Below are 17,433 nucleotides of genomic sequence, written 5' to 3'. Positions count from 1 at the left end.
AATATTAATCAAATATGGACATCATTAAGTGATAACAAATTTGCTTGGAATGAAAATGTTTCCTGACCAACAATACTATACAAGTTCAATATAGTTGCTGAACCAACTCCAATTCTAAATGATCAAAGGAAACTTCACTTCTTATGACTTTGGATTGTTATGTAGTGCTGGAGAAAGGCTGCAGGGGTGCTTTGATTAACTTCCATTTTATGTTTGAGAGCAGTGGTTATCGGGTCCTGCTTTCTTCTTTCACTGCTTTTTCTTTGTCGTCACTGCTGCATATACTTCGCTTGTTGCTGCTGTTTTTTCCCCATATTTTTCCGTTCTTCCATTTCGCTTCTATTGTGTTTACTATATACTTCTCAAGTTCTAATTGTAAGTTGTTGTTTGGTTCTTCTTTCTTCCTGCAGAGAATGTCCAAAACTAATATTGAGAACCGAAAAATTTGAAGAGTCCTCACACTGCTGGGAAAAAAAGTTTTGCCTTAGTTCGCTCTAAGTTGGTATATAACTAGTAACTCAAGGAAAATACTTTCCCAATTTTGGATCTTGTTTAGTTAATTGCAGATCACCAAGATGGCTAACTCACTTTCATGTAACTAGGAAAATGACAAGGAAACTTCGGAAACTTTATCATCAAAGGAACTCTTTGTAGCTACAAGAAAAAGGAAAGCTGGGCGATCATACAAGTGCTCGGATAAAGATACAACTAGTAAAATTGTGCGAGTTAACTGATGTTATATAGAGATCAATTATTTGTTTTTATTAACTTAATTTTTATTTACTTGAATTCTATATTTTCGAATTTGCTTTGTAGGCTGAAATGGAGGAAATTGATGCACAACACAATGAAAATGGCAATGAATCCGTAGAGGCATTTGCATCTGTCACGGGACCTGAACATACGGGACGTCTGAGGTTGTATGGACGGGTAGTTACAAGAACTTCTTTGTGAGGGAAAGTAGTATGTTTTGAACCCTCTTCAAATACTACAAATTCTCTGCAAAAAATGGAGGAGAAGATACAAAGAATGGAGGTAACAATTGAGGAACAAAAGGCAACTATCCGTCAAGAAGTTGTTGCAGATGTCCTTGCACGACTTCAACGTTCAGAAATTGATATTGATGCTAAAATTATTCTAACGGTATTGGGTGATAAAGCATTAGGAGAAGCTTCCTTTGCACAAAAATAGCTTTGCAACCAATCTGTCATCCATCGACTGGTAGCAAAAAACAAAGGCCACCTCATTCCAGGTATTAACTCATTGACAATTTAATAGTTTGTTTACACTAAAAAATGAGTAACAATTAAACTTATATTATGGTTTTAAGGATATGTGATTTAAACCAGTGCCAATTGATAAACAATGAATTAAATAGATAAATTGGACAATAAAATAAAATAAATCGGTCTGCAAACAATGCCTCGACCTTGGTTCGAGATAGTCTCGAGGTTAGTTGATAAGAATAGTAGAGGATGGAACAAACAACGATAAACAGTAAGTAAAACAAAGAAAGTAGCGTATTTGTATATTCTTATCAGTGAATAATAATTGTCCCCCTTACAAGTGAATGGGATCCCTCTTTATATAATAGAGGAATCCTAAATAAGGCACAACTCTAATAACAAAAGTAGATCCCATGATTGGCACTAATAACCGCTTTGATTTGATCTATTCCGGGATTTTTGCCGTGATTTTCGACCGGTTACTGATATATCACCATTCCGTTATTACGCCTTACTCGAAGTCAGTCATCCTTGATCTCGATATTTATTGGCCTCGATCTCAATGAATACTTCGATCTCCAGGCTTGGTGTTCTATCTTCGAGCTCGAACCCGATCTATTATGAGGTTACCCTCGATGCAACTCCCCTGCCAATGAAATCAGGTATGCCCGATTTTGACCGTATACAGATAGTCCCCTCATTTTTTGGAGTGTAACGAGAAGAAATGAATTCGAGACTTCGATTTAATTCCTTGATCAATTATGACGTTAACATCGTGACGTAAGCAATTGAAGTGTCACGTCTGCACAGTTTCCAAGGTCATTAACTAACGCCAGTTGCTGGTCGGCCACTAGTGATTTCAAACCATCAAAGTGGCTATTATAAACATACCACCTTCATAATCTTCTCAAAATTTACTTTCAAACTTCTTCTAATCTTCAAAAGCTCTTCTATTCACTTCAAGTTCATCAACTTTGCCGGTTTTCGTTTGCCAATCGCTTAATAAAACACAAATTCTGCCTTCTTCTTCCTTAAACCTCATATATCAATGGCAAAAACATCTAAGACCGTTCCTCAAGAAGAAAAGGCCTCCTCATCGCGGCCAGCTAGTGACAAAACACCGATGGAGCCATGTATCGAAGAGTGCATCCCCGGGCCATGTGAACTTACTTCCGACTTTAAAGTCAAAAAACCCTCTTCGGTTCCTGGCCGATGCGAACCCATGTCTAGATACATCTGTTCGATGTCCGAAGGCGATCTCGAGCAGGTGAAAAAAGACTGCCACTGGGAGAATAAAGATGTGGTGATTCCTACCCCCAAGGAGGACATCACCACTCATAATCGACTTCTGTCGCCAATACCAGGTAACCGTAGGCCAGATCTACCCCTCTTTTTGGCGCATTGTCATTTTGCTCAGATTCTTCTCGAGCAAGGTCGAGGGGATGTCTTTCACCCTCGATCATCTTATTAGGCTATACAACCCCCTTCTTTATCGGGGCGGACTGATAACGATTCAACGCTGGGCCACGAAGGTGCTGTTCTCGAGCATAGACGAGGACAAGGACCAAGGATGGATGTGTCGGTTTGTCCGGGTTAGGACCTCCGACTTAATCCCTGCCGAGAATATGTCATTCCCTGAAGAATGGAACATAAAGCGTAACTAGAACCTCACAGATAACGTTTGATTACTTGTTATGTTTCCTTTACCTCTTCTCATCTATATTCTTCTTTATGGTGAAGCTTCCCCCTGGTTTCCTGGTGTAGTCCTGGACCTCGCAGGTTGGGTTCGACAACTGGTTTCAACCTCTTCGTATGGTGAGCGCTCATGGCGTTATTTGACCAAGGGTCGATGGGAGGACAAAATTCATGGTAAGTTCCCCTGTCCGTGTTTGATGCTTTCCTGTGAAATACTTCTTTTTAACTTGATTTCTTCTCATACAGGTCTTGGAGATAATATCTTCATGAGGCTGCCTCCCCCCGGGGAAGAGGAGGTCCCAAAGCCAACCAAAGACAAGAAAAGGAGAAGGGCCTCGCCTCCAGATACCCCAAAGCCCAGGAAAAGTAAGGCTCGAAAGTCGAAGACTGATCCCGCCGTTTTGTCTGTCGATGTAGTCCAAACGCTATGAGATGCAGACAAGGAGGGAGAAGATATCGACTGCCTGCTGGTGGCTCGGAAGAGGGAAGGCATCGAAGCTTTGAGAACTGCTGAGCCAGTAACGGTCAAGGAGGTTCAGCCACAGACCGAGGTGATCTCGGAGGAAGGTTCGAGTAGAGTCCCCAAGTCATCGGGTGTTGATGATGCCTCTTGCCGTGATGAGCAACCGGCGGGTGTGCCCAAAGGGTCTAGTTTTGAGGCCCTTCAAAGAGAAGAGAATGCCCCAAGTGACTCACTTGGGGAAATTAACAATAATGATTCGCCGCTCGATGCCACGTTCTCTGAGGCGCAGTTTCGGGATGCCCGGTCCATGGGGACCCCCAATGTGGGGACGGCCCCCAAAGGGGATGATATATTTCGCGGCTGCTTTGCGGGGGTCGATGATGTTCCCGACCTGGACGCATCACTCATTTTTGATGATGCTTAGCGGCTTCTGAACCAAGTGAGTTTTAGCCTATATTACTATGCTTGCGTTTGTTCTTATTTCTCTAAGTCTGATTTCCTTCCTTTCTATACAGTCTAGAATGCTCCATCAAGAAGCGTCCTCCAAATATTGAGCTGAGATGGCCCAATGTGAGGTTGATCTCAAAAAGCTTACGGAGGAGAGAGATGCCCTCAAACTCCTCTATATGCAAAAAGAAGAGGAGATCATGAGTATTCGAGCCGAGTTGACAAGAGCTCATCAATATCAGACCGAGCTCATTGAACAGGTAATGTAAATTTTTGGGAGCTTTATATGTATTAACTTGATATTGGCGACTAACACTTTGATCTTGCAGGTTCAGCAGAAGCCGAATTGGTTGAGCAGCTTAGTGAGGAGGCCAAGATGAAAGAGGCCGAGACTTTGGGGTGGAAGCAGAACATGGACCATCTCGTCTCGGAGAAAGATGTGGTTCGGGCCCAAGTGTCTTCGGTTGAGCATCAACTCCAAAGTGTGAAGGAGGAGAACTTGGCCCGAGCCTAGAAAGTTGAAGAGCTCGAGACTCGGTTTGTCGCTGAGCTTACAAGGGCCACATCTGAGGCAGAGGCGCTCGTGGCCTCCTACCGAGCCGACGCTGAAGCCGCTAACACTCGGGCAAAGGAAATTTCTGACGCTGCTGAGGTTAGATTGTTTCGTGTTGCCGAGCATGCTAGGTGCCAATCTCAAAGAGAGACTCTTGAGGAGGTACATGCTCGTGGCTTCGACCTCACAGCTGATATCGAGAGTGCGACGGTTTTGGAGGACGAGGCCTGAGCTTTGCTTTTCGATGATGAAGACTCTGCGAGTGGATCCGAGAATGGAGGAGATGAGGATGAAAGTTGCAATTGGGTTGTTGTAGCCTCTATAATCAAGTGAGCAATAGCTCGAACACAGAGTAGAACAAACCCTTAGGTTTTTAGTTAAGCGAGGGCGAGTCCCCAAGCTCAGCAATATATTCAGGATTTTGATTTCGGATGGCTTGATCGAAGCCATAATTGTACTATTTTTATAGCCGAGTTCGAGTAAGTTTCAAACTCATAGTAATAGACCCCTTAAGGTTTTATATCAAATAATGATGAATCCTCGAGCTTTATTCAAGTCAATTTTATTTGAGCTCGGAATAGTGGAACCCTTAGGTCCGAATTGAGTGAAAACAAAATCTCGAACTCTAAGTGTTTTGGCCCTTAGGCTCTTTAGATTGGGCCAATATGGCCTCAAAGAGATGGCTACTTTTTCCCTTTTTTGGCTTAGAAGACTTAGTAAAAAATTTCTTTATGCCTTTAACACGTATTCTTTACCCATTGGATTTTTTGAGGGTTTGATGTCGATTAAAACCCCTTTGCTTTTTGTGCCTTAGGACGTTTGTGTTAATATAATTTGATACCTCTTAAGGTTTTTCAAGGGATGATTTCATTGAGGCCTTTTTGATTACTTGCCGAGGGTAGCCATTTTTAATCGGTTTTTCAAAGAATTTGAAGGCCAATTTTTATTGCGGGATTCAGACGTCTCCGAGCCGCGTTAATTTGATCATAGCCTTTGGGTATGCCTCTTGGGCTTATTTCCCAATAACACTTCGAACTTGTTCGAAGTGTTAGTCCCTAAGAGTGATGTCCTTGGCATATAGATCGAGGGGTGCCTCTTTGAGGTCTTATGAATTTGAGTTTAGATTATTCGAATATGTCGATCGTCGACGGCAGTCCCTGAGTGTACGAGGTATATTTGCACTTGGCCCTTGAGCCATTTCTCACAAAATCATAAGTATGGAGCTTGTATAGTAGAAAATTTTCTTTGAGACTCAAGATATTTGATATAGAAAGAATGCTTCTTTGTATAATTTATACATGCGTACATGTTTTTCCATCGGGGCTCGACTAATCTATACGGACACAATTCATTCGACCGTTTGGCCCATTATAAAGTTTCTCTATCGAGACCCTTTGACACGAAGTATTTTCCTCGAAAGTGTAACATCCAAGGGTGATGCCCCCCATTATTCAAGGTTGATTGTAAAGAAGCCTTGGATACTGTTGAATTGTCCTCAGGTAGCACATAATTGTTGCCTCGTTAAAAACCTCGCATGAAAAACCCACTTGGGACAAAAACCGATCTAAGGAAAAAAGAGTGCAACGCGTACTTTAAAACCTGAGGTCTCGATGTCTTTGATCGAACATCTGTAGTGATTTAGTGTCGAATATATAAACGAAAATAGGGGGATAAAGTCATACCTTAGCAATAATACCGTTTGAGAAATGATATGTTCCAATTATTTGGCAGTTGTTCGATGTCCATCGTGCCGAGCTTATAAGATCCCTTTCCGACGATGTCGAGGACTTGGTAGGGTCCCTCCCAATTTGGGCCGATCTTTCCTTCACTAGGATCTCGAGTGTTGATGGTGACTTTCCTCAGGACTAAGTCCCCCGACTCTGAAGTGGCGAAGGTTGGTTCTCCTATTGTAGTATCTTTCGATTCGTTGCTTTTGTGCAGCCATTCGAATGAGTGCGACTTCTCGTTTTTTATCCAATAATTCGAGGCTAGTATTCATAGCCTCGTAATTTGACTCTTCTATTGTATGTCAAAACCTGGCACTCTGTTCCCCGACTTTGACTGGAATCAATGCTTCAGAGACATATACTAAGGAGAACAGGGTTGCCCCCGTACTGGAATTTGATGTTGTTCGATATGCCCAAAGAACTTCGGGTAGAATTTCTCTCCAGTTCCCCTTAGCGTCGTTCAACCTTTTCTTTAGGTTTCGAATGATAGTCTTGTTCGTCGATTCAGCCTGTCTGTTCCCATTAGGGTGATACGATGTTGATAATGTCCTTTTTATTTTGTGGTCTTCGAGGAATTTTGTCACTTTGCTGCTGATAAATTATTTTCCATTGTCACATACTATTTCGGCGGGTATCCCATATCGACATACAATGTGATCCCAGATGAAGTCTATAACCTCTTTTTCTCTCACTTTCTCGAATGCCTGTGCTTCAACCCATTTAGATAAATAGTCAGTCATAAATAAAATGAACTTAGCTTTACCTGGGGACGATGGAAGAGGGCCGACGATATCCATCCCTCATTTCATGAATGGCCATGGGGATAGGACTGAATGAAGTTGTTCTCCGGGCTGATAGATCATTGGTGCAAACCTTTGATATTTATCATATTTTCGAACAATCTCCTTAGTATCCTCTTTTATGCTATCCCAGTAGTATCTTGCTCTAATGATTTTGTGAATCAGTGATTCGGTGCCGGAGGGGTTCCCACAAGTGCCTTCATGGACCTCTCGTAAAACATAATCGGTGTCTCATGGTCCTAAGCATACTGTCAATGGTCCATCGAATGTCCTTCTGTATAATATTTCATCTTCAGCCAATGTGAATCGAGCAGCTTTGGTTTGTAGGGCCCTTGACTCTTTAGGGTCCGATGGGAGCTTTCCGTTCTTCAAGTATTCAATATATTTATTCCTCCAATCCCAGGTTAAGCTTGTAGAGTTTATCTTGGCATGGCCTTCCTCGATCATGGATCTCGAGAGTTGAACGACAGTCCTCTAGCTGATCTCATCTTCCTCGACCGATGACCCCAAATTTTCAAGTGCATCGGCCTCACTGTTTTGTTCTTGAGGTACATGCTGTAAAGTCCATTCTTGAAATGGAGCAAAGTTATCTGCAGTTTGTCCAAATACCTTTGCATTGTATCCTCTAGAACTTCGAAGGTTTTGTTTACTTGGTTCACCACCAGTAAAGAGTCACACTTGGCTTCAATGACTTCTGCTTCCAAGCTTTTAGCTAGCTCGAGACCTGCAATCATGGCCTCGTACCTTGCCTCATTGTTAGTCAACCTAGAAGTTTTGATAGATTGCTTAATAGTTCTACCTGTGGGCAGCTTCAAAATGATGCCTAGCCCGGACCCCTTCACATTCGAAGCACCGTCCGTGAAGAGGGTCCATACCCCCGATGATGTACCCGATTTTAACAAGAGTTCCTTTTCATCTTCGGGTACGAGGGTTGGCGTGAAATCGGCCACGAAGTCCGCTAAAATTTAAGACTTGATGGCCGTCCGGGGTTGATATTCGATATCGTACCCACTGAGTTCGACGGCCCATTTGGCCAATCGGCCTGATAGTTCGGGCTTGCACAAAATATTATGAAGTGGGTAAGTATTTAATATGCATATGGGGTGACATTGAAAGTATGATCTTGTCACGACCCAAACTAACCCCTGTCGTGACGGCGCCTATCGTGGAACTAGGCAGGCCAACTCATTTCCAAAACAAACTGATATTTTCATTTCAAAGATAATTTCAATGTTATTTAACATAAAAACCTTCGGAAAGGAGTTCAAATCAAAATAAAAGTGCGGAAGGAAAAGCCCGACATCGGGGTGTCACTAGTCATGAGAATCTACTACAATCTGTCTAACAATATCATGACTAATTAAGTTTGGAAAATAGCTAAATACAACTAAAGAAAGATAAGAAGGAGAAGAGCAGGGCTGCGATCGCCAGACAGCTACCTTGCTATCCCCGGAAAAATCTGCAATCAGCACAATCAACAACCGCTACCATGTCTAGCTACACCTGGATCTACACACAAGGTGCAGTGAGTAACGTGAGTACGCCAACTCAGTAAGTAACAATAATAAATAAAGACTGAGCAGTAGTGACGTGCAATAAAGCATATAATGTTCATATCAGGAAATCTCAGTAAAATACCACATGCTTTTAAAATCAGGATTTGAATCAAAACATCTTGTTTAAACCCAGTTCCAGTAAAAATCATTTAAAGAAAGTTTTTCAATAGTATTTCAAACAGAGAAAAAATGCAAAGGTGAGCAAAAATGAAGAAATCATAAACAGCCCCTCGGGCAAACCTCACAATCACTCTTGCCACTCGGGCATACCTCACAATCACTCTTGCCACTCGGGCATACCTCACAATCACGCATGCCTCTCAGTCACTCAGCACTCGGCACTCGCACTCAGTAGGTACATGCACTCACTGGGGGTGTGTACAGACTCTGGAGGGGCTCCTTCAGCCCAAGCACTATATCTAGCCAAATCGTGGCATAAACCACTCACGCCCTCGACCTATATCAAACATGCTGCGGCGTGCAGCCTGATCCCATAAATATGCAACATGCTGCAGCGTACAGCCCGATCCCATAAATATCCTCACAAATCAGGACCTCGGCCTCACTCAGTCATAAACCTCTCAAGCCACTCGGGCATTTCAGTAAAAACAGGGCATTCGGCCCAAAACATTTATATGCATCAAAATAGAGTCATAAAACTGAGTTATGCGGTGAACAAGTATAAACATGACTGAGTATATATTTTCAATCGAAAATAATGAGAGGATAGTAAGAAAAGGCCCTTAAGGTTCCAAACAGCACTTGCACAAGGCCCAAACATGGCATTCAGTGCAATTCACAGAAACACTTTCTAAAACATATAAGTAGCATATTGTTTCAACAAAGTATGCAACTTTACAGTTGCTACGGGATGGACCAAGTCACAATCCCCAATAGTGCACGCCCATACGCCAGTCACCTAGCATGTGCGTCACTAAAAATAGTAGAATGATACAAAATTCGGGGTTTCATACCCTCAGGACTAGATTTACAATCGGTACTTACCTCGAACCGGTCAACTCTCTACCCCACAATGCTCTTGCCTCTAGACTCAGCCTCCAAATGCTCCGAATCTATTCACAATCAGTACAACACAATCAATACGTGCTAATGGAATGAATTCCACAAGAAAAGCTACAAAATTAGACCAAAACCCGAAATTGACTCAAACCCGGCCCCCAAGCCCACGTCTCGAAATCCGACAAAATTTACAAAACTAGAAAGCTCATTCACTCACGAATCTAACCATACCAAATTCATCAAAATCCCACATCGTTTGATCCTTCAAATCCTTAAATTACTTCTCCAAACATCTCAAGCCCTAACCTCTCATTTTCACTAATTACAATGATTAAGCAACGGAAAATCACCATATATACAAGTATTAGGGCTGAAGTAACTTACCTCAATGAAACCCCCTTGATTCCCTCTTCAAATCTCTCCCAAAAGCTCCAAAATCGAATAGAAATGTTGAAGAATGCACCAAAATTCGCGAAGGGTGCAATATGTACCCTATGCCCAGGCTTCTCGCACCCGCGTGACTGCACATGTGGTCCAAGGAGCTGCACCTACGCAACTCACTTATCCGTCCAGTCTCTGCATCTGCGGCAAACTCGTCGCACCTGCGCGTGGCGCGCCGCATCTGCGAAGCCTGTCCAGCATTCCCCTTTCTGCATCTGCGCCCCAGGTTTCGCATCATAAGTCATATCACCCTCCAACTGAACCGTGCTGAAATTCAAAACATGGGACGGATCTCCAATATACTTCCGGAGCATGGAAACATGAAACACTGGATGCACACTCGACAAGCTTGGTGGCAAGGCAAGCTTATAAGCCACCTCTCATATCCTCTGAAGTACCTCAAAAGGCCCAATAAACCGGGGGCTCAACTTACCCCTCTTCCTAAACCTCATAACACCCTTTGTGGGTGATACCTTCAGCAAAACCTTCTCCCCAACCATAAAAGACACATCACGGACCTTCCTATCCACGTAGCTCTTCTGCTTAGACTGCACCGTGCGAAGCCGCTCCTAAATCAGTTTCACCTTGTCTAATGCGTCCTGGACCAAGACTGTACCTAAGAGCCTAGCCTCACTCGGCTCAAACCATCCAACCAAATATCTACACCTCCTCCTATATAAAGCCTCGTACGGAGCCATCTGAATACTCGACTGATAACTGTTGTTATATGCAAACTCTGCGAGTGGCAGAAACCGGTCCGATGAACCCCCAAAGTCAATGACACAAGCACACAACATGTCCTCCAATATCTGAACAGTGCGCTCGGACTGCCCGTCCGTCTGAGGGTGAAAAGTTATGCTCAACTCAACCTGAGTACCCAACTCTGGCTGCACGGCCCTCTAAAACTGTGATGTGAACTGAGTACCCCTATCTGAAATGATGGAAACTGGGACACCATGCAGGTGAACGATCTCTCAGATGTAAATCTCAGCCAACCGCTCTGAAGAGTAAGTAGTACCAAGTGGAATGAAGTGCGCGGACTTAGTCAGCCGATCCACAATAACCCAAATAGCATCAAACTTCCTCGAAGTCCGTGGGAGCCCAACTACAAATGGTGATCCGCTCCCACTTCCACTATGGGATCTCTAATCTCTGAAGCAAGCCACCCGGTCTCTGATGCTCTTACTTAACCTGCTGACAGTTGAGACACCGAGACACAAATCCAACTATATCCTTCTTCATCCGCCTCCACCAATAGTGTTGCCTCAAATCTTGGTACATCTTCGTGGCACCCGGATGGATGGAATACCGCGAGCTGTGGGCCTCCTCAATAATCAACTCTCGAAGCCCATTTATATTAGGCACACATATCCGGCCTTGCATTCTCAGCAGGCCGTCATCACCAATAGTCACATCCCTAGCATCACCTCTCCGAACCCTGTCCTGAAGAACGAGCAAGTGGGGGTCAAGATACTGACGCTCCCTGATACGGTCATAAAAAGAAGACCTGGAGACCAGACAAGCCAATACTCGACTAGGCTCCAATCTGACAAGATGACCCGCTAAGGCCTGAACATCCAATGCCAAAGGTCTCTCTACTGCAGGAAGGTATGCTAAACTCCCCAAACTCTCCGCTCGGCGACTCAAAGCATCGGCCACTACATTGGCCTTCCCCGGATGGTACAAAATAGTGATATCATAGTCTTAAGAAGCTCCAACCATCTCCACTGATGCAAATTAAGATCCTTCTACTTTAACAGATACTGCAGACTCCGATCATCAGTATAGATCTCACAATGAACCCTATACAGATAATGGCGCCAAATCTTCAAGGCGTGAACAATGGTTGCCAACTCAAGATCATGGACATGATAGTTCTTCAAATGGGTCTTCAACTGGCACGAGGCATAGGCGATCACCCTACCCTCATGCATCAAAACACAACCAATGCCTATCCTCGAGTCATCACAATACACGGTGTAAGAACCTGAAGCTGATGGCAGAACTAACACTGGAACTGTCGTCAAAATAGTCTTGATCTTCTGAAAGCTCTTCTCACACTCATCCGACCACCTGAATGGAGCACCCCTTTTGGGTCAATTTGGTCAAGGGTGGTACAATAGATGAAAATCCCTCCACAAAGCGACGGTAGTAACCCGCCAAACCAAGAAAGCTCCAAATCTTCGTGGCTGAGGATGGTCTAGGCCAACTCTGCACCACCTCTATCTTCTTCGGATCCACCTGAATACCCTTGATGGACACCACGTGTCCCAAGAATGCTACTGAACTGAGCCAAAACTCACACTTGGAGAACTTTGCATAAAGCTTCTCCTTCCTCAATCTCTGTAATACAATCCTCAAATGTTGAGCATGCTCCTCCTGGCTACGAGAGTGCATCAAGATGTAATCAATGAATACAATGATGAATGAATCCAAATAGGGCTGGAATACACTGTTCATCAAATGCATGAACGCTGCTGGGGTATTGGTCAGCCCAAAAGACATCACCAAGAACTCATAATGGCCATATCGGGTCCTGAAAGTTATCTTAAGAATATCGGATTCTCGAATCCTCAGCTGGTGATAACCGGACCTCAAATCAATCTTAGAGAACACCTTTTCTCCCTAAAGCTGGTCGAATAAATCATTAATACGAGGCAAAGGATACTTGTTCTTGACTGTGACCTTGTTCAACTGCCTGTAATCAATACACATTCTCATGGAACCATCCTTCTTTTTCATAAATAGTACCGGTGCACCCCAAAGTGACACACTAGGCCAAATAAACCCCTTATCAAGGAGTTCCTGAAGTTGTTCTTTCAATTCCTTCAACTCCGCCGGTGCCATACGATACGGTGGGATAGAAATCAGTTGAGTGCCCAACACCAAATCAATACCAAAATCAATATCCCTATCAGGCGGCATGCCCGGCAGGTCTACAGGAAACACATCCGGAAAATCACGTACCACCGGAACAAAATCAATGACAGGAGTCTCTGCACTAACATCCCTCACAAAAGCCAAATAAGATAGGCAACCCTTCTCAACCATGCGCTGAGCCTTCAAATATGAAATCACCCTACTTGGTACATAATCTATAGAACCGCTCTACTCAACCCTTGGAATTTTTGGCATAGCCAATGTCACCGTCTTAGCGTGATAATCTAGAACAGCATGACATGGAGATAACCAATACATACCCAATATCACATCAAAGTTGACCATACTGAGTAGCAAAAGGTCCACTTGGGTCTCCAGACCCCCAATAGTCACCACACATAACCGATATACACGGTCCACAATAATAGTATCGCCCACATGAGTAGATACATGAACAGAAGAAACTAGAGACTCACGGGGCATATCCAGAAAAAGGGCAAAATATGAGGAAACATATGAATACGAGGAACCAAGGTCAAATAATACTGAGGCATCTCTGTGGCAAACTGAGACAATACCTGTAATCACAGCATCTGAAGTAATAACATCTGGTCTTGTAGGGAGGGCATTGAAACGGGCCTGGCCACCCCATGATCTGCCTCCCCCTCTAGGGCAACCCTTAGCTGACTGACCTCCACCCCGAGCTGACTGGGCGGGTGGTGAGGTAACTGGTGCTGAAGTCGGAGGCTGACTCCTCTGCTGAGATAGACCTCCATGATGACGAAGACACTGCCTCCACATATTCCCAAGCTCCCCACACTCAAAATAACTCCCTGGTGCTGGTGGCGGAAACTGAAGGGAACCCCTAGCACCGGGATGACTGGTCAAAGAACCTGGCATGGAGGAGCCCTGAACAGGTGGAGCACGGGACGAACCCTGAGTTGGAAGGGCGCTAAGTGATGAGTGGCCCTGATGAGAACTATGAGAACCATGGCCAGATGATGCACCCAGAATGAAATGCCCGAGCTGACTGAGCCTGTCTGAAATGACGACCTCTACCGTGCTGGAACTGACCCCCAAAAGGAGCACCGTTGAATCCACCCTGACCACGAGGCCTCTTGGCCTCCCTCTCAACCCTCTCTTGACCGCGAACCATCTCAATCTGCCGAGCAATGTCGACAACTTTATCAAAAGTAGCACCCGAAACCCTCTCTCTGATCATGAGCAATTATAGCTGATAAGTGAGACCATCAATAAACCTCATGATCCTCTCCCTGTCCGTGGGAACCAACCAGATAGCATGACGGGCCGACTCGAAGAACCGTATCTTATACTATGTCACAAACATATCGCCCTGGCAAAGCCGCTCAAACTGTCTGTGCAGCTCCTCTCTGCGGGATCGAGGCACGAATTTCTCCAAAAAGAACACGAAGAACTGCTGCCAAGTAAGGGGTGTTGCGCCAACAGGACTATGCCTCTCGTAAGTGTCCCACTATATGAGTGCAGCCCTAGAAAACTGAAAGGTAGTGAATGAGACCCCACAAGTCTCCAGAATACTAGCAGTACGGAGTATCCTCTGACACACCTATTCAAAAAGTCCTGAGAATCCTCTCTCTCTGTGCCACTGAAAGGTGGTGGCTGGAGTCTCCCAAACCTCTCCAACTTATGCTGATCATCCTTAGGCATAGCAGGAATCACATAATCCTGAGCAACTGCAACCGGCTGGGCTGGTGGTGCCTCCGGTGTCTGAAGTCCCTGAATAACCTGCTCGGGTGTGCAAGCGAAGGGAGTTTGAGTGCCTCCCCTGGCCTGAGAAGTGGCTGCAGCCGTCGACATAGAGAGCGCTTGAGCAAGGCCGGTACACGCTATCAGAATCTGAGCTAGGGCCTCCTGAAGGCCTGGAATCAGAATAGGCACAGGTGGTGCCTGAGCTGGTGCATCAACAACTGGAACTTGGTCCTGATCTGGGACAACCAGTGGATCTACAGGTACTGCCCCAGCTGTTGTACATGCTACACCTTTGCCCCTACCACGGCCTCTCGCAGACCTGGCTGGTGGTACTGGTGGATGGCCCTCCTGACCGGTAGCACGAGTCCTCACCATCTGTGAGAGAATAAAACAACAGATGTTTAGTTACTTGAATCAATAGATTCGCATGAAATAATTCTTGGCTCGATCGCTGAGGAACTCTCGTAGGTGGCCCTCATTGAATAGACGGGCTACCATATACCTTAATTTCCTGCAATCCTCGGTCTTGTGACCATGCGTGTCATGATACTTGCACATCAAATTTGGGTTTCTTTGGGAAGGATCGGTTTGTATGGGTCTGGGCCACCTAGTATCTTTGATCCTTCCGATTGCCGATACAATGCCCGATGCATCAATGCTAAACTTATATTCCGATAACCGAGGTGCCTATGTGGGATCGACATGCTTGGCATAGCCAATATTTCTCATAAGTCCCTAAGAATTCTGTCCTCGATCACTTCTTCGATCGTTCCGGGCGGAAGTGCATCATGAACCATTATTCCTTCGATCTACGGTATATGGTTGATATCGGTCTCTTTTCGACCTTGGCTCTCTGTCGACATCCCTTTGGTTTTAACCTACCGACTGTTTGGATGTACTGAACTGGAAGGGGCTCCTAATTGGTTGTCCTCGACCCTGATCTTCGATTGATATCGATTGTGCACATCTGCCCAAGTTACAGCTGGATACTCGATCAAATTTTGTTTCAACTGACGTGATGCTATTGAACTCCGCTCATTCAGCCCTTGGGTGAAAGCTTGAACGGTCCAATCATCTGTGACCGGTGGCAACTCCATGCATTCTATTTGAAATCGGGACACGAACTCCCTCAGCATTTCATTATCCCTTTGTCTTACCTTGAAAAGGTCTGATTTCCTCGTTGTGACCTTTATGGCCCCGACGTGTGCCTTTACAAAAGAATCTGCTAGCATGGCAAATGAGTCGATAGAATTTGGTGGCAGGTTGTGATACAAAATCATTGCTCCCTTCAAAAGGGTCTCTCTGAATTTTTTCAACAGCACAGATTTGATTTCATCATCTTCTAAATTGTTACCCTTGATGGCGCATGTTTATGAAGTAACATGCTCGTTTGGATCGGTGGTCCCATTATATTCGGGTATGTCTGGCATACGAAACTTCTTTGGAATAGACTACGGAGCCGCACTTGGACGAAATGGCTTTTTACAAACATCTTCGAATCTATCTGATCAACTCGAGAGTTGTATGTCTCCATTTATTTATCATTGGCTTCGATTCTCTTCTCCCCTGATTCAATTATTTTGGTGAGCTCCTCGAGCATTTTCATTACCGTAGGATCAGTCCCCGATTCGTTACCATTCGACCTTTCCGGTACAGCGAGTAATTTCCGGCTCGACCTTATTCGGAGCTCTTTGTTGATTTTGTAACTGAGCAATAGCGGCTTGCTGAGCCTGAAGCATCTCGAATATCACTTGGAGACTAACTCCTTCGTCTCCTCTGCCCTGTGTTCCTTGGCCACTAGATCGGCCTTCTCTGCGTGCACTCCCATTGAGGTCTGCGCCTAGGTCTGCGTTTAGAGCAGCGTACGAACTGACATCGACTGGGTTGGCAACTGATGCTCCCCCGAGACTAGCCTGTGGCACCTCGACTCCTGGAGCAATCACATTTTCGTTTTCACCGTGAAATCCGAGGCCATTGTCACCGTGTGTGGATGCGTTTTGTGAGTTTGACATGTTTTAACCTAAAAGCAAAGATACTTGACAAGTACAAGCGTAAAATAGTGTGTTTTACCAGAATCAGTACTGAACAATCACTATTATCCTTAGCCCCACAGTAGGCGCCAAACTGTTTACCCTAAAAACTGAGTAACAATTAAACTTATATTGTGGTTTTAAGGATATGTGATTTAAACCAATACCAATTGAAAAATAACGAATTAAATAGATAAATTGGATAATAAAATAAATCAAATCGGTCTGCAAATAATGCCTCGACCTCGATTCGAGATAGTCTCGAGGTTAGTTGATACGAACAGTAGATGATGGAACAATCAGTGATGAATAGTAAGTAAAACAAAGAAAGCAGCATATGTGTATATTCTTATCAGTGAATAATGATTATCCCCTTTACAAGTGAACGGGATCCCTCTTTATATAATAGAGGAATCCTAAATAAGGTATACTCTAATAACGGAAGTAGATCCCATGATTGGCACTAATAACCGCTTTGATTTGATATGTTCCGGGATTTCCGCCGTAATCTTCCACCGATTACTGATATCTCGCCATTCCGTTATTATGCCTAACTCGAAGTCAGTCATGCTTGATCTCGATTGTTGCTGGCCTCGATCTCAATGAACACTTCGATCTCCAGGCTTGATGTTCTATGTTCGAGCTCGAGCCCGATCTATTATGAGGTTACCCTCGAGACAACTCCCCTGCCAATGAAATTGGGTATGCCCAATTTCGATCGTATACATAATTTTTGTAAGTTTCTATTGTCTTAGGTTTGTAGTTCTTGTGCTGCACTTACTCCCAAAATATGTTGGAATTTCTTATATAAACCAATGTAATATTAATTAAGAATAGTGTGAAAGTAGAAAAATTCAAGTTGATGTC

At 44.2% G+C, this 17,433-nt stretch overlaps 1 long non-coding RNA gene across 1 annotated transcript; it reads left to right on the top strand.

The window, feature by feature from the left end:
* The first annotated feature begins 439 nt into the window (after positions 1–439).
* On the top strand, positions 440–999 carry LOC108942882 (uncharacterized). Its single transcript, XR_011408115.1, has 3 exons — positions 440–502; positions 603–719; positions 817–999. It is a non-coding gene; the product is annotated as an uncharacterized lncRNA (long non-coding RNA).
* Positions 1,000–17,433: the final 16,434 nt, after the last annotated feature.

The sequence above is a fragment of the Nicotiana tomentosiformis genome, chromosome 5 (genome assembly GCF_000390325.3).
Source record: "Nicotiana tomentosiformis chromosome 5, ASM39032v3, whole genome shotgun sequence".
NCBI classification, from domain to species: domain Eukaryota; kingdom Viridiplantae; phylum Streptophyta; class Magnoliopsida; order Solanales; family Solanaceae; genus Nicotiana; species Nicotiana tomentosiformis.
Note: the sequence above shows the minus strand (reverse complement) of the source record. Positions and strands in the feature narration are given on the sequence as shown.